The 18277-nt window shown below is 36.0% G+C and overlaps 1 protein-coding gene across 17 annotated transcripts in view; it reads left to right on the forward strand.

Moving 5' to 3' along the window:
* Positions 1-18277, forward strand: part of BAZ2B (bromodomain adjacent to zinc finger domain 2B) — a 416357-nt gene that overhangs the window by 239545 nt on the left and 158535 nt on the right. The window contains exon 1 of one of the 17 annotated variants that reach the window (XM_045164687.1): positions 3136-3157. The exons of the other annotated variants lie outside the window; for them this stretch is intronic. The gene's annotated coding sequence lies outside the window, so the exon portion shown is untranslated. Of the gene's footprint in view, positions 1-3135; positions 3158-18277 lie in introns of those variants that run through there. 17 annotated transcript variants of the gene reach the window in all.

The following is an 18277-nucleotide window of genomic DNA, read 5'->3' on the forward strand; positions in this document are numbered from 1 at the left end:
CTTCCAGGCCTGTAACTTAATTTCGTATACTCACAAGAACTGAAATCTTTGTTGAGGCTTACACTCTTCCATTTTCACTCCCCATAGTTATGTACATAGTCTTGATCTCTTATAACGTCTGATCCCTTATTTTATTTTTAATCTTTTGACCCTCTTTACCCATTTCCTTCTCTCCTCCACACCCATTACCTCTGGAAACCACCAGTCTATGTCTGTATCTATGAACTTGGTTTTGTTTTGTTTTTGAGATTTCACATGTAAGAGAGACAATATAGTATTTGTCTTTCTTTGACTAATTTCACTTAGCCTAATGCCCTCAAGGTTTATACATGATGTTACAAATGTCCAGATTTCATTTTTCTTATGGCCAAATAGCATTCCATTATATATTTATATATTACAATATTTCTTTATACATTCATCTCTCAATGGACACTTAGAATTTTCCCATATCTTGGTTATTTTAAATAGTGCCACAATGACCATGGGAGTTCATATGTCTTTTCAAGTTAGAGTTTCCATTTTCTTAGGATAAGCACCCAGAAATAGGATTACTAGATCATATGGTACTTCTATTCTTAAGTTTTTGAGGAGCTTCCGTGGTGTTTTCCATAGTGATTGCTCCAATTTACGTTACCAGCAGTCCATATCCTTGCCAACACTGATTATTTCTTGCCTTTTTGATAATAGGCATTTAAACAGATAGAATTTAATATCTCATTGTAGTTTTAATTTGCATTTCCATGATGATTAATGATGTTGAGCATCTTTTCATCCAACTGTTGGCCATCTGTGTCTTTGGAAAAATGTTTGTTTAGATCTTATGCCCACTTTTTAATTGGACTTTTTCTTTTTTTTATTGAATTCTGAGTTCTTTATATAATGTGAATTTTAGCTCCTCATCAGATATATGATTTGCAAATATTTTCTCCCATTTAGTATATTGCTATTTTATTTTGTTGAAGGTTTCCATTGTTGTACCGAAGGGCAGTTAGTTTGAGGTAATCTGGCCTGTTTTGGCTTTTGTTCCTTTTGCTTTTGGTATCAGATTTAAAATTCATCAAGGCCAGTGTCAAGGAGGTTACTGCCTCTGTTTTCTTCTAGAGATTTATGGTTTCAGATTTTACATTCAAGTCTTTAATCCATTTTGGGTAAATTTTTGTGCATGGTATAATGTGGTAGTCCACTGCATATGGCTGTCTAGTTTTCCCAACACCATACTTTGAAGAGTGTCTTTTCCCCATTTTATATTCTTGGCTCCATTGTCATAAATTCGTTGACCGAAGGGTCTTTGGGTTTATTACTAGGTCAGTTCTGTTCCATTGGTCACTGTGTCTATTTTTTTTTTTTTTTTTTTGCCAATACCATGTTGTTTTAATTACTGTAGCTTTGTAATTAAGTTTGAAATCAAGTAGCATGATGCCTCCAACTTTTTTATTCTTTCTCAAGATTGCTCGTGGCTATTCAGAGTCTTTTGTGTTACATTTTACAGTTGTTTCTTCTATTTCTGTGAAAAATGCCATAGAAATTTTGGTAGAGGTTATATTTAATCTGTAGCTTGCTTTGGTTAGTATGGACATTTTAACAATATTAATTCTTCCAATCCATGAGCACAGAATATTTTCTCATTTTTTTGTGTGTGTTTTTTAATTTCTTTCTGTAATGTCTTTTTTTTTTTTTTTTTTTTTTTTAGACACATGAACCAACAATTTTATTTCAAAGCCCTTAATGGGACTATTGAGCAGAACTACCTGCCTAATTAACAGGTTATGAAAAACACGGTATTCTAAAACATTTGTGATGCTAATTATGAGACTATTTACAAAAGTATCTGAAAATGGTTTAGGTGTAAGGAGATAAGCCTTTATTCTAATTATAAATTTTTTTTCCTGTGATACCGTTTTCTAAGATGATAGTACCGCTGTTGACGTTTAGTTCCCCCGGTGTTTTTGTTTTATTGAAACAACTTGATGGAAACCTAATAGCTCTTTCGAAACACTCTTTAAGTTTTAGTGTACACGTCTTTCATTTCCTTGGTTAAATGTATTCATAGGTATTTTATGCTTTTTGATACACTTGTATATGGAATGCTTCCTTAAATTTCTTTTTTCAATAGTTTGTTATTAGTTTATAGAAACACAACAGATTTTTGTGTATTAATCATATCCTGCAACTTCACTGAATTGATTTATTAGTTCTAACAGTTTTTTAAAAAATATTTATCTATTGATTGATTTTTGACTCTCCTGGGTCTTCATTGCTGTGCAAGGGCTTTCTCTAGTTCAGGTGTGAGGGTTTCTTATTGTGGTGGCTTTTCTTGTTGTCGAGCACGGACTCTTGGCACTCTAGCTTCAGTTGTTGAGGCTTGTAGGGTCCAGAACACCGTCTCAATTGCCACTTGGCATGTGGGATCTTCCTGGACCAGGGATGGAACTGGTGTCTCTTGCATTGCATGGCAGATTCTTAACCACTGGACCACCAGGGAAGCCCTTGTTTGTTTTTGATGGAATCTTTAGGTTTTTCTCATGTAGTATTGTATCATCTGCAAATGCTAACAGTTTTATATCTTCTTTTCCAATTTGGATTCCTTGTACTTTTTTCCTTATCTCATTGCTGTGGCAAGGACTGACAATACACTATGGTAAATAAAAGTGGTTAGACTGGGCATCCTTATGTTCTTGATCTTAGAGGAAACACTTTCAGCTTTTCACCATTGAGTATGATATTAGCTGTGGGCTTGTTAATATGGTCTTTGTTATGTTCTTTCTATACCCATTTTGATGAATTTTTTTATAGTAAATGGATGCTGAATTTTGTCAAATGCTTTTTCTGCATTAATTGATATGATCATATGATTTTTATCTTTCATTCTGTTACTGTGCTGTATCACATTGACTGATTTGCTGATATTCAGCCAGCCTTGCATTCCTGGAATAAATGCCATTTGCTTATGGTGTATGATTCTTCCAATGTATTTTAAATTCATTTTGCTGATATTTTGTTCAGGATTTTCGTATATGTGTTCATTAGAGTTATTGGTCTATAATTTGTTTTTCTTGTGGTGATCCTTGTCTGCTTTTGGTTTCAAGGTAATGCTGGCCTTGGAAAATGAATTTACAAGAGTTCCTTCGTCTATGGTTTGGAAGAGTTTGAGAAGGTTTGATGTTAATTCTTCTTTGAATGTTTTGTAGAATTCACCAGTAAAGCTGTCTGGTACTGGACTTTTGCTTTTTGGAAGGGTTTTGATTGATGACTCATTCAGTCTCCTTGCTAGTAATTGGTCTGTACGATTTTCTGTTTTATCATAATTCAATCTGGGAAGGTTGCATGTTTTTAGGAACTTATTCATTTCTTCTAGACTGGTTGTTCAATTTGTTGTTTCATTCTTGTAGTAATCTCTTTTAGTCCCTTGTATTTCTATGGTGTTAGTTGTAGTGTCTCTTTCATTTCTATCGTATTTGTTTGAATCTTCTTTTTTTTTTTTTCTTTGTCAGTCTAGCTAAAGGGTTGACCATTTTATCTTTTTTTTTTGGCCACATGCACAGCTTGTGAGGTCTTAGTTCTTTGACCAGGGATTGAACCCTGGCACCCTGCAGTGGAAATACAGAGTCCTAAGCACTGGTGGCATGCTGCGATTCATGGGGTCGCAGAGTCAGACACGACTGAGCGACTGAACTGAACTGAACTGAAGCACTGGGCTACCAAGGAATTCTCATTCTGTGTATCTTCTTTAAAGAAACAACCTTTTGATTCATCTTTCCTCTTGTTTATTTACTATTTCATTTATTTCTACTCTAATCTTTTCTCCTTCTTCTACTAACTTTGGGCTTTGTTCATTCTTCTTTTTCTGGTTCCATCAGGTATAAAATTCGGTTGTTTATTTTAGACTGGTTTATTGAAGCAGGCATTTATTACTGTGAATTTCCCTTTTAGAACCAGTTTTGCTGCATTCCATAAATTTTGGTATGTTATATTTTCATTTTCCTTTGTCTCAGGATATTTTTTTATTTCTCTTTTGATGCATTGGTTGGTCAGTAGTGTATTTTTTGATGTCATATTTGTGAATTTTCAAATTTTCCTGGTGTTTTCCAGTTTCATACCATCATGGCTGGAAAAGTTGTACAATATGATTTCAGTCTTCTTAAATTTATTAAGACTTATTTTGTCATCTAATATATGATCTATCTTAGAGAATGTTGCATGTGCATTTATTAAGCATATGTATACTGTTGCTTTTGGATGAATGTTCTATAAATATTTGTTAACCCACCTGGTTTAATGTGTCATTTAAGGGCTGTGTTTCCTTATTACTTTTCTGTGTCAATGATCTATCCAATGATATAAGTGATATTAAAGTCCTTTACTAGACTGGGACACCTTCCTGAAGATACTGGTGCTCTGGACCATAGCAAAGGGAAAGTCCAAAGATGGAGACTGCATCCTTGGTTAGTGTTCCAGCTCTCTCCTAAATGTGTGTTAAATTGGATGCCTGCCCTTCAGGCTGAGTTTTTCTTTTTATTTACCTATTTTTTAAATAACTTATTTAATTCTTTATTTTTGGTTGCACTGCATCTTCATTGCTGCACACAGGCTTTCTCTAGGTGTGGCAAGCGAGGGCTGCTCTTTGTTGCAGTGCGTGGGCTTCTCATTGCGGTGGCTTCTCTTGTTGCAGAGCACAGGCTCTAACTGCATGGGCTTCATTAGTTGCGGCATATAGGCTCTAGGGCTCAGGGGCTTCAGGAGTTGTGGCATTCAAGCTCAGTAGTCATGGCTCAGAAGCCCCTAGAGCATGTGGGCTCAGAAGTAGTGGAACACAGGCTCAGTTGCTGCATGGCATGTGGAATCCTCCTGGACCAGGGATTCAACCCGTGTCCCCTGCATTGGCAAGTAGATTCTTAACTACTGTACCACTAGGGAAGTTCTGAGTTTTTAATATAAGCAGGAAAGCCTCCTTCATTTTTTAAGTCTGGAAACCATAGACTGTCTCTTAGCTGGGCCCTGGAGTTCAAGCACATGGCCTCTTTGAGAGGGCTTTCCCAGATCTCTATAGTCTTGTGGGTCTCAAGATAGGAACACCAATGGTTTTCAAAGTTTGATTTTTTTTTTTTTTTTTAGGGATTAATCTCTCAAGTGTGTGGGATGCTCACTGTGGGCTTCAAAACCTCAGCTGCTCAAGAAGAAACTCCAGGTTTTGAGTACCTTCTCCATTATGGGTTGCTGCACCACTAGTGGGGTTTATGGTGGGATTGCATCCCAGCCTCTTGCACCCACTTTGATATGGTTTTCTTGTTTACCCACTGTGTAGTCATCATTCACCCAGGCCATGGGGCTTATTTGACAGGAAATTCTTGTATATAAAGCTGTAGACTTACTGTGTCTGAGGGAGGAGGTAAGTTTGGGATTTTCTTATGTCACCATTTAGAACTGAGACTTCTGTTTACCATTTTGAAAAGATTTATAATCTTGCAATAACAAGCCTGTAAAAATCTTTTTAAAAAATTTAACTGTCATTAATACTAGCACATTGTAAATCATTCACATGGTTAAAAAATGTATACAGAAAAAGAATTCTCCCATCCTAGATTACAATTCCCTAGTCACTTTCAGTTCAGGTCAATCACTCAATTGTGTCAGACTTTTTGCAACCCCATGGACTGCAGCACACCAGGCTTCCCATCCTTCACCAACTCCCAGAGCTTGCTCAAATTCATGTACATCGAGTCCATGATGCATACAACCATCTCTTCCTCTGTCATCCCCTTCTCCTCCTGCACTCAGTCTTTTCCAGCATCAGGGTCTTTTCACATGAGTCAGTTCTTCACATCAGGTGTTCAAAATATTGGAGCTTCAGCTTTAGCATCAATCCTTCCAATGAATATTCCAGACTGATTTCCTTTAAGATGGACTGTTTTGATCTCCCTGCTCTCCAAGGGACTCTCAAGAGTCTTCTCCAACACCACAATTCAAAAGCATCAATTCTTTGGTGCTCAGCTTTCTTTATGGTTAAACTCTCACATCTGTGTATGACTATTGGAAAAACCATAGCTTTGACTAGATGGACATTTGTCGGTAAAGTAATATAATGTCTCTGCTTTTTAATATGCTGTCTAGATTTGTTATAGCTTTTCATCCAAGGAGCAAGCATCTTTTAATTTCATGGCTGCAGTCACCATCTGCAGTGATTTTGGAGCCCAAGAAAATAAAGTCTGTCACTGTTTGCATTGTTTCCCCATCTATGTGCATGGAGTGATGAGACTGGATGCCATGATCTGTTTTCTGAATGTTGAGTTCTAAGCCAGCTTTTTCACTCTCCTCTTTCATTTTCATCAAGAGGCTTTTCAATTCCTCTTTGCTTTCTGCCATAAGGGTGATATCATATGTGCATCTGAGGTTATTGATATTTCTCCCTCAAATCTTGATTCCTGCATGTGCTTCATGCAGCCTGGCATTTTGCACAATGTACTCTGCATATAAGTTAAATAAGCAAGGTAAGAATATACATCCTTGATGTACTTCTTTCCCATTTGGAACCAGTCTGTTGTTCCATGTCCAGTTCTAACTGTTGCTTCTTGACCTGCATACAGATTTCTCAGGAGGGAAGTAAGGTGGTAAGCAAGGGAAGTAAGGTATTCCCCTCTCTTGAAGAATTTTCCACAGTTTGTTGTGATCCACACAGTCAAAGGCTTTAGCATAGTCAATGAAGCAGAACTAGATGTTTTTTTGGAATTCTCTTGCTTTTTTGATGATCTAAAGGATGTTGGCAATTTGATCTCCTGTTCCTCTGCCTTTTCTAAATTCAGTTTGAACATCTGGAAGTTCTCAGTTCACTTACTGTTGAAGCCTAGCTTGGAGAATTTGACCATTACTTTACTAGCGTGTGAGATAAATGCAATTGTGCAGTAGTTTGAACATTCTTTGGCGTTGCCTTTCTTTGGGATTGGACTTTTCTAGTCCTGTGGCCACTGCTGAGTTTTCCAAATTTGCTGGCTTATTGAGTCTAGTGCTTTAACAACATCATCTTTTAGAATTTGAAATAACTTAGCTGAAATTCCATCACCTCCACTAGCTATGTTTGTAGTGATACTTCCTAAGACCCACTTGACTTCGCACCCAGAATGTCTGGTTCTAGGTGAGTTATCTGTTTCATTCAGATCCTTTTGTATATAGTTCTTCTGTGTATTCTTGACATCTCTTCTTAATATATCTTCTGCTTCTGTTAGGTCCATACCGTTTCTGTCCTTTATCAAGCCCATCTTTGCATGAAATGTCCCCTTGGTATCTCTGACTTTCTTGAAGAGATCTCTAGTCTTTCCCATTGTATTGTTTTTCTCTATTTCTTTGCATTGATCACTAAGGAAGGCTTTCTTATATCTTCTTGCTAGGCTTTGGAACTCTGCATTTAAAGGGATATATCTTTTCTTTTCTCCTTTGCCTTTTGTTTCTCTTCTTTCCTCAGCTCTTTGTAAGCCCTCTTTTGACAACTATTTTGCCTTTTTGCATTTCTTCTTCTTCGGGGTGGTCTTGATCCCTGTTACAAACCTCCATCCACAGTTCTTCAGGCACTCTATATCAGATCTAATCCTTTGAATCTATTTGTCACTTCCACTATTTAATCGTAAGGGTTTTGATTTAGGTCATAACTGAATATTCTAGTGGTTTTCTCTACTTTCTTCAAATTTAAGTCTGTATTTTGCTGTAAGGAGTTCATGGTCTGAGTCTGGTCTTGTTTTTGCTGCCTGTATAGAACTTCTCCATCTTCGGCTGCAAGGAATATAATCAATCTGATTTCGGTATTGACCATCTGGTGATGTCCATGTGTAGAGTCATCTGTTGTGTTGCTGGAAGAGGGTGTTTGCTATGACCAGCACATTCTCTTGGTGAAAATCTGTTAGCCTTTGCCCTGCTTCATTTTGTACTCCAAGGCCAAACTTGCCTGTTAGTCCCCTTACTTAGAAGGAAGCACAGTTACCAGTTTCTTATATGTTTTTTCAGAAATATTCTGAGCACTCATTCATAAAAATATACCCCCCCCCTTTTTTTTTAAGTGACGGGAGTTTACTTGTTAAAATTGAAATTAGATAGTTGAGGAAATTATGACTGCACTTGATGTTCCAAATCTTCTCTAAATCCCCAAGCAGTTGATCCCCGGGGTATTCTGTGAGCCAATAAGCCAAAGATGAGAAGGTTCCAGAATTTTATTTCCATTTGTTTGTGTGTCGTTGATTGACCTTCCTTCCTTCAGAAAGTTTCATTTACCTATATTTTTTGGTTCTTTTGTCTTTATTTTTAATTGGAGGATAATTGCTTTACAATGTTGTATTCGTTTCTGCTGTACAACATGAATCAGCTTAGTCCTTTTTCTTTGTCACACAAGATCTTGCTATTTCTAGTCTTCCCCACTTTACTTTTTTCATTTAGCAAATTAGCTAGTGTAAATCTACTTCATTATTTTGTAACAGTTGCATGGTATCCTCTTAGAAGGATGTACCATAATGTATCAGTTTTTTACCAATAGAATTTTTTATTTTTAAAAGTCTTTGCAGTTAGTATGTTTAATATTCTTTACATGTATCCTTACCTACATATTTGATATGGTTAAATTTAAGACTTTTGAACAGGAGAGTGATAATGGTTAATAAACAGAATTAGGGTGACCAAGACAAAAATACTTTTACTTGATTTTCATAAACTATTTCCCTTTTGTTCTTTAATCAGGGTTATTTACCCTATTGGATTAACTATACTTCTTCCCCATTGAAAGGGAATTTTTACTCTAGTTTATCAGTCATGTAGTACTTGGGATCTTTCTTTCCTTGGCCTTTGAGTTTTTGTAGATATTTTGCATTGAGTTATTTGATTCCCATTTTTTACCCTTCTTTATTGTCTCAATCTGTTATTCATCTGCCTCAGTTACTATACAGAAATGTCTTAGAAATTTCAGGCAATTGTAATTGTGTTTCTTAATTAAGCTAAGATTTAGGCCATTTTGCTTGTTCTTTGGGGTCCCTTGCATTTGTAGGTGAAAGGATCAATTAATCAGACATTGCCTCTTGTTATTTGTTTTTATTCTTCTAACATTTTTATCCTTTTTAGAAATCTCCAATCTCATCAATATTTAAATTCACAGACTCTACCTAAAGTTTAGTTGATCTGTATATGTTAATGTGACTCAAATATTCCTTTAATATTCTTTTATATCTAATATCTTAGATTAGCCTCGTTCTCTAGGATATCTCATTGCAAAGGAATACTTAATCCTTTGGGTGGAAAAGAATACTCTCTGAATAGATATTTACTGAGCAGTGTGAAAATCAGTGCTTTACTCTTGGATGATTTTCTCATCATCAATTCTCTTGAGGTATAAGTAAGGTAAGAGTTAATCTCTAAAGGTTTAATAGTAATCTGTAATTTAGAATGACAGATATTCAAAGATAGAAGTAAGGCAAGTGGTAGGGAGGCTAAGGGAAATGAGAAACTAAATTGTTAAATATTTTAATACAATGTGAAGTTGATAAAATGCTGATAAGACTTGAGGGCTAGTCTAATTCAAAGCCATTGTTTTTCTGATAAGGAAAATATTATTTAGAGGTATCGTCAGAGACTTGTTTCAACTCACAGGCTGCACCCAGAGCACCTGATTGCCTCCCTACTTTTGTTTGGGGGTGTAATTGCTTGACTGTTTACAATAGTAGTTAAAATGTGTCAGACAACAAAGGAAATTTTTTCAGTTATTAATGCCATAGCCTTTAAAAATTTTTGATTGGTGGAAAATTGCTTTACCATATTGCGTTAGTTTCTGCCATACAGCAATACATATCAGTCATAATTATATATGTATTCCTTCCCTCTTAAGTCTTCTTCCCAGCACCCCATCCTTCCCTTCTAGGTCATCACAAAGCACCAGGCTGGGCTCTCTGTGTCATATAGCAATTTCCTACTAAGTATCTGTTTTATACATGTGTATATGTCAGTGCTACTTTCTCAATTTATCTCACCCTTACCTTCCCCCACTGTGTTCAGAAGTCCATTCTCTGCTAGGTTCATGAGTACCATTTTTCTGGATTCCATATATATGTGTTAATACCAGATATTTGTCCTTCTCTTTCCAGCAAAGGGAGTTGATCCCTTTTATATATTCATATTTTAAAGCACAATATATTATACTCAATGACTTGAAATAACTATTTCTGAAAATCTAGGTAAATAGAATCATTTTCTTTCAGATATATTCAGAAAATAACTTTGTTTGTTGTCAAATAAGGTATTTCTGTGTCATCTATTTCTCTACAGCTTTTTACAGAAAAAAATTTTTGTTTGTTGCTTTTTTTTCTACTTAATATTTTGAAATATTGTTTATCCAAATGTTCAGTTTCCTGGAAGTTATTTTTTACACAGTTATACAAAAGCCTTTGTCAGAACTTTGAGAAAAGAATTGATATATAGCAGCACTGCTGTTAGTGATCCTGCTGAAGCAAAAGCAGTAGCACAGTGTCTCTGATATCTTCTTAACTGTTGTTTTTCGTGTGTGGTTATATTGTGAAGAAAAGGGAGGATTCACCAAATCTACTTTTGTGCTTTGAACTCCCATAGAGAACTTTTGGTATTGCTGGTAAAGATAAAGACACTCTAGGAAAACTCCTTGCAGGAGAAATGTTTGTTTATATGTCTACTTTCTGAGTCTTCAGTCCTTCTACAGCTGTACTGTTAAAGGCTTCATGCAGGTGAAGCACAGGGCAGCTGATCATGTTTACATTTGGTAGCCAACTTGGCTTGCCCTTCCCTATTTGCACCTGTTCAGGTTTACACCTAGCAGCTGTCAGTGTTCATAAGCTCCATGATTACACAAAAAAGAACATTTGATCAGTATTATTACTGATCAGTGAATTCTTTTGGCATACATAAAATAGTACAGGGAAGAAATTGTGGAAATTCTGATTTTTTTCTGTTCTCAGGATTGTTACAGTAAATATCATCTCAGTAAAATACAGTAAATTCAGTTATCTAGTGTGAGTAAACATTGTGATATGTGTTAATTGTGTATTATTCATGCTCAGTTTTAAACAATTAGGACAAAATGTAAAATAATAAACTCTGGTGAGTGAATTGAAAGTTGCTCAATTGTGCCTGACTCTTTGCAACCCAATGGACTATTCTCCGACCATGGAATTCTCCAGGCCAGAGTACTGGGGCGGATGGCCATTCTTTTCTCCAGGTGATCTTCCCCAGCCCAAGGACTGAACCCAGGTCTCCCACATTGCAGGTGGATACTTTACTGTCTGAGCCACCTCTGGAAGTATGCTGATAAAGATGGGCTGAATATAATTTTATCATTTATTGTAGTGGTGATAAATCAGCTTGAAGTATCTTATAATAATTATAAAAAACTGCTACCTAACAAAAAGGTTGGTTGATTGAATTCCAAGTAATACAGTTTTTGATACTTTAGATCAGAATTTCTCAACCTTAGCACTACTAACATTTTGGGCCAGGTAATTACCTCTGTGTGGGAACGTCCTGTGAATTATCCCATGTTTAGCAGAAATAGTGGAAACAATGGCAGACTTTATTTCTGGGGGCTCCAAAATCACTGCAGATGGTTACTGCAGCCATGAAATTAAAAGACACTCCTTGGAAGAAAAGCTATGACCAATCTAGACAGCACATTAAAAAGCAGAGACATTACTTTGCCAACAAAGGTCCGTCTGGTCAAGACTATGGTTTTTCTAGTAGTCATGTATGGATGTGAGAGTTGGACTATAAAGAAAGCTGAGCACCGAAGATTTGATGCTTTTGAACCGTGGTGTTGGAAAAGACCTTTGAGAGTCCCTTGGACAGCAAGGAGATCCAGCCAGTCAATCCTAAAGGAAATCAGTCCTGAATACTCATTGGAAGGACTGATGTTGAAGCTGAAACTCCAATACTTTGGCCACCTGATGTGAAGAACTGACTCATTTGAAAAGGCCTTGATTCTGGGAAAAATTGAAGGCGGAAGAGAAGAGGATGACAGAGGATGAGATGGTTGGATGGCATCACCGACTCAATGCACATGAGTTTGAGTAAACTCTGGGAGTTGGTGATGGACAGGTAGGCCGGTGTGCTGCAGTCCCTGGGGTCGCAAAGAGTTGGACACAACTGAGCAACTGAACTGAGTAACTGAGCAGCATCCCTGCCTAGACTCTTTTCTATGTGATATCAGTAGCACTCTTGATTATGACAACCAAAAATGTCTCTTAAGCGTTGTCAAATGTTTCCTAATAGATGAGGGGTATCACAGTGTCACCCCTGCCTGGGAACTACTGTTTTAGACTATGGGAAAGAGCTCTGATGGATCTAATCATTTAGAATCGTTTCATCATCTTCTGGGCATTTTTTTTTTTCTGTTCACTTAAATATTTTTTTTTTTTTTTTTTTTACTATAGTGTTATGTGTTGATTTTCAGTTGTTGTAACCTTTACCCTACCTGGTTAACTTTGTTATACATTGGAAGATATCCTCTGATAAATGGCCTTAAACTAAAAGACATACCTGCTGATTGATATTCTCCCATAGGTGAGTGTATTGTGGTGGAGGTCATGTTAGTACAGTCTGTTATTATGTCTGGGCTGTTTTTGGCCACAAAGGATTGCTTGGATAGTGTTAGTTTAGAACCTGAGATGACGGTAGTTTTCTTAACACAGAGAGTCAGAATGAGAGGCCATTATAGTAGTGTAAATATCAGATCCAGGTGCTCTGGCCACAGCTGAAATCTGGAAATGGATGGTTCTTGAATACCATTTTTATTTTAATGAACATATGTTTTAAGATGGTTTGAATAAATGGATTTCTACCAAGTTTTATGTAGTAGCTTTAATAACGAATAATAACTCGTGATCAAAGGGTGAATTTTTTCAACTGAAAATTAATGTTAATTTTCAACTATATTTGTACTTCAGCTTATTTTGAAAGTTTAAAACACCTTACCATTTGTCTATACAGTTATGCAATTGTGAGGCATTTATTTTAAATTTTTATCATAATGTACCTGGCTAAATGTAAAACATGCCATCTGTTTATAATAATATAAATTCATGTGACTCAGAAATAATTTACTGGAAATGAATAATCTAAAAATACCTTTTATTGCCACACATACCCATAGATAATTATATGCACATTCACTTACTAAAAACAATTGTTGACAATTATTGAAAGCTAAGTATTCAGAACTTTCCATGCATTATCTCATTTAATCCTCCCAACTACCCCTTCATACTGCTCATGAGGGAATAGAAAAGTTCATTGAAGTCACATAATTTGTACAATGTCACAGCCGATGAGGTTCAAATACAGTTTTTAAATCCAGATAACATCTGTTATCAAATATCTTGCTGATACAATGTAATCTCTATCTTCATTCCTTCTAGGTTTAAGTTCACTCTCTTCAATCCCAATGCATATATATATATATATATATTTAAATACTAGCTATATGCCAGACTTTGCTTTGTTTTCTTTACTTTTTATTTTGAAATTATTTGACTTAAAAAACAGTTTAAAAACAGAGTGTTCATCTGTATTTCTTACCCAGCTTTCCCTAATTTTATTAATTTAAATAACTAGAGTACAATTATTAAAATTAGAAAATTTATAGTGGTACAATACTATTAATCATAAACTACATGCCTTATATGAATTTTACCAGTTTTTTATTAATGTCCTTTTCTGTTTTAAAATTCAATCTGGAAAAAAAAAAAAAAAAGTCTGATCCCACATTACATTTAATTGTTTTATCTCCTTAGTCTTCAACCTATGGCATTTTCTCAGTCTTTCCTTTTCTTTCATGACCTTGATACTTGATGCTTCTGCTGCTAAGTCGCTTCAGTCATGTCCGACTCTGTGCGACCCCATAGATGGCAGCCCACCAGGCTCCCCCGTCCCTGGAATTCTCCAGGCAAGAACACTGGAGTGGGTTGCCATTTCCTCATCCAATGCATGAAAGTGAAAAGAGAAAGTGAAGTCGCTCAGTCGTGTCCAACTCGTAGTGACCCCCTCGACTGCAGCCTACCAGGCTCCTCCATCCATGGATTTTCCAGGCAAGAGTACTGGAGTGGAGTGCCATTGCCTTCTCCCTGATACCTGATGAATACTAGTCAATAACGTATATGGTCTCTCAATTTGGGTTTGTCTGATGTTTTCTCATGATTCAACAGAGGTTATATGTTTTGGGCAAGAATACCACAGAGGTGATAAGGGCATCAGAGCATACATGATATTGATATGTTTTATTTTTGGTGATTTAGTTTCTTTTCTGTGAAGTTACTATTTTGCTCTTTTTTTAATTAGTAACTATCTCAAGGAGATACTTTTTGAGTTTATGCAAATATCTTGTTTCTCTTCAGACTTATCTACTGTTTTTAGCATCCTTTGGTGCACGTATATTGTAAACTTTCTTCTTTGAGCTGTTCTTACAATTAGCAGGCCAATTATTGTTTTTTGGATTATTCAGTATTACAGAGATATTGCCTTCCTCCTCTTTAACTTCCAAGTTGATGGCTAGGATTATTTCCAGTTTTGCTTGTGCTCAGCAGAGGACAATAGTAAATAAAACCTGAATTCAATAATATTTAACTTAAAAAGGAAAACTTGAAAAGCCAGTCCTTGTTAATTCAAGTATATAACTTAAAATCCTCTCTAGAGTAACAAAGGCTAGAGTGGATTTGTTAAATTTCTTTAAAATGAAAAGAAAGATATCTATAAGATAAACATGGAATAGTTGACCAAATTTTGGGTTACTGAAACTAAGAAATACCTATTAAAACATGAGAAAAAAAACTTTTACCCTAAGCCAGTATAAGAGAAGAGTACTTTGCATATGAGAAGAATATTCAGCCACCTAGGAGATCATACTGGCTAGAAGTATATATCTAAAATTAAAACACTTGAAATAAAATAATACATGAATAATGTATATAATAGAACTTTTAAGGCAAATGGCTGCATAAGCATGTTTTTTAAAAAAGAGATAAATTTTTCAGGTTTTCCTGGTGATTCAATGGTAAAAGAATCTGCGTGTCAATGTAGGAGACCCAAGTTTGATCCATGGGTCAGTAAGATCCCCTGGAGGAGTAAATGGCAACCCACTCCAGTATTCTTGCCTGGAGGATCCCATGGACTGAGGACCTTGGCGAGCTATGGTCCATAGGGTTACAAGGAGTCGGGCACAACTGAGCAATTGAGCACAAAAACTTTTCCCACTTGAATGAACAGGAATAAAAGAGAAACTTGAACTTTTACTGAAACTGAAAAAGAGCCCCCAGCCTGATACTACTAGCTCTAGTTCTTCTTTTGTACAACCAGATTTCAATTTTATTTTTGAACAGTGTTATGAAAAAGAAACTATTTGTGCTTTAATTCTATAGAATAGAGTCACAAAGGTAGATTGGTAGATTCAAATATTAATATATGTATATTTTTTATTTTATTAAATATTTTCAGGAAGAGTGATCTAAATGAGCAATATGTAAGAGTTTGCTGATTATGCCTTCTGGGTATTCCTTGTTTTAGTCTTGAGTAAAGTTACATCAACAGAAAGGTATATGCCCAGAGCTCATAAGCTATTATCCTATGACAAGTAATGACTCTTATTCATTGAGTTCTTATATGGCAGGTACTCAGCTAAAATGCTTATCTATTTTATGTCCCAAATTACTTTTGCTGTGGAGTACAAAGGCAATTTTAAAAACAAATCCTTTCATTATTTTTTTAAAATAATACATTTACAAACTTAGTTACAAAATGAATGAGTCACAAGAATGAAATGTACAGCATGGGGAATATAGACAGTAACACTGTAATATCTTTGTATGATGACAGGTGGTAACTAGACTTAGCATGGTGTGATCATTTGGTAATATATAGAAATATTGAATCACTATGTCACATACCTAGAATTCACATAGTGTTGTAGGTCAATTATACACCAATTAAAAATTTCAAAACATCATTGAGAAGCCTCCATAATACATTTAAATAGAACATTTTAGAATTATCTGAGACAATAGATTACCAGGTATAACTTTTTAAAATAGCCTTTTCCAGTAAACTCTATATTTTTATATTTTTAAAATAAATGTCTTTTTTAATATACTTAGTAAAATGAGACTTGCTGGTGAAGACAGTTTGTAGAGGACGTTATCAGCTATCTACCTTGCTGTTAAACAGCCATATGTCTCAAAGCTTATTAGTAACGGATGCCCTAAAACTTGCCTTTTAAGCATTAGTTCCATGTAGCCATCAGAACCAACTATGCCTTTCCATACTGAATGGTGATAAAGAGAAAAAAAAAAATTCTTTATGAGCCTACTAGTTATCAGTCAGTTCAGTTCAGTCGCTCAGTCGTGTCCGACTCTGCACACCCATGAACTGCAGCACGAAAGGCCTCCCTGTCCATCACCAACTCCCGGAGTTTACTCAAACTCATGTCCATTGAGTCAGTGATACCATGCAACCATCTCATCCTCTGTCGTCCCCTTCTCCTCCTGCCTTCAATCTTTCCCAGCATCAGGGTCTTTTCAAATGAGTCAGTTCTTCACATCAGGTGGCCAGAGTATCGGAGTTTCAGCTTCAGCATCAGTCCTTCCAATAATATTCAGGACTGATTTCCTTTAGGATTGACTGGTTGGACCTCCTTGCAGTCCAAGGGACTCTCAAGTCTTCTCCAACACCACAATTCAAAAGCATCAATTCTTTGGCACTCAGCTTTCTTTATAGTCCAACTCTCACATCCATACATGCCTACTGGAAAAACCATAGCTTTGACCAGACGGACCTTTGTTGGCAAAGTAATGTCTCTGCTTTTAAATAAGCTGCCTCGGTTGGTCATAGCTTTTCTTCCAAGGAGTAAGCGTCTTTTAATTTCATGGCTGCAGTCACCATCTGCAGTGATTTTGGAGCCCCCCAAAATAAAATCTGCCACTGTTTCCATTGTTTCCCCATCTATTTGCCGTGAAGTGATGGGACCAGATGCCATGATCTTAGTTTTCTGAATGTTGAGTTTTAAGCCAACTTTTTTACTCTCCTCTTTCACTTTCATCAAAGGCTCTTAAGTTCTTCACTTTCTTCCATAAGGGTGGTGTCATCTGCATATCTGAGGTTATTGATATTTCTCCCAGCAATCTTGATTCCAGCTTGTGCTTCATCCAGTCCAGCATTTCTCATGATGTATTCTGCATATAAGTTAAATAAACAGGGTGACAATATACAGCCTTGACATACTCCTTTCTGGATTTGGAACTAGTCTGTTGTTCCATGTCCAGTTCTAACTGTTGCTTCTTGACCTGCATACAGATTTCTCAGCAGACAGATCAGGTGGTCTGGTATTCCCATGTCTTGAAGAATTTTCCACAGTTTGTTGTGATCTACATAGTGAAAGGTTTTGGCATAGTCAATGAAGCAGGAGCAGATGTTTTTCTGGAACTCTCTTGCTTTTTCTATGATCAAACAGATGTTGGCAATTTGATCTCTGGGTCTTCTGCCTTTTCTAAATCTAGCTTGAACATCTGGAAGCTCACAGTTCATGTACTGTTGAAACCTGGCTTGGAGAATTTTGAGCATTACTTTGCTAGTGTGTGAGATGAGTGCAATTGCGCAGTAGTTTGAGCATTCTTGGCATTGCCTTCTTTGGGACTGAAATGAAAACTGACCTTATCCAGTCCTGTGATCACTGCTGAGTTTTCCATTTGCTGGCATATTGAATGCAGCACTTTCACAGCATCATCTTTTAGGTACTCACTCCACTCGCCTTGTTCATAGTGATACGTACTAGTTATAGCAGTACCATTTTCTATGGAGGTGATTGACAGCAATGTCAGAATATGAAGAGAAGTTTTTGAATTGTATATGACTGGAAAACTGATCAAAATTGCCCTATTAATGATGCTGTTGTGTCAACCTGAGATTTCTTTTACCCTATGTATCTATCTAAAAAAAATCATATACATACCATATGGATTCAATAATTTAAAGATTAATCTTGCATTATTTTAATTGACCAGTGTTTTATTTTACCTTTCTAAATTTAAGTATACTTGATTTGCAGTGTTGTGTTAATTTCTGCTATACAGCAAAATGATTCAGTTATACACGTATATTTCTTTTTCATGTTCTTTTCCTTTATGGTTTATTATAGGATATTGAATATAGTTCTTTATGCTTTGCAGTAGGACCTTGTTGTTTTTCTATTACACATCTATATATACATGTATAATATATATGTATATAAGTAATAGTTTGCATTATG

The sequence above is a fragment of the Bubalus bubalis genome, chromosome 2 (genome assembly GCF_019923935.1).
Source record: "Bubalus bubalis isolate 160015118507 breed Murrah chromosome 2, NDDB_SH_1, whole genome shotgun sequence".
Classification (NCBI taxonomy): Eukaryota; Metazoa; Chordata; class Mammalia; order Artiodactyla; family Bovidae; genus Bubalus; species Bubalus bubalis.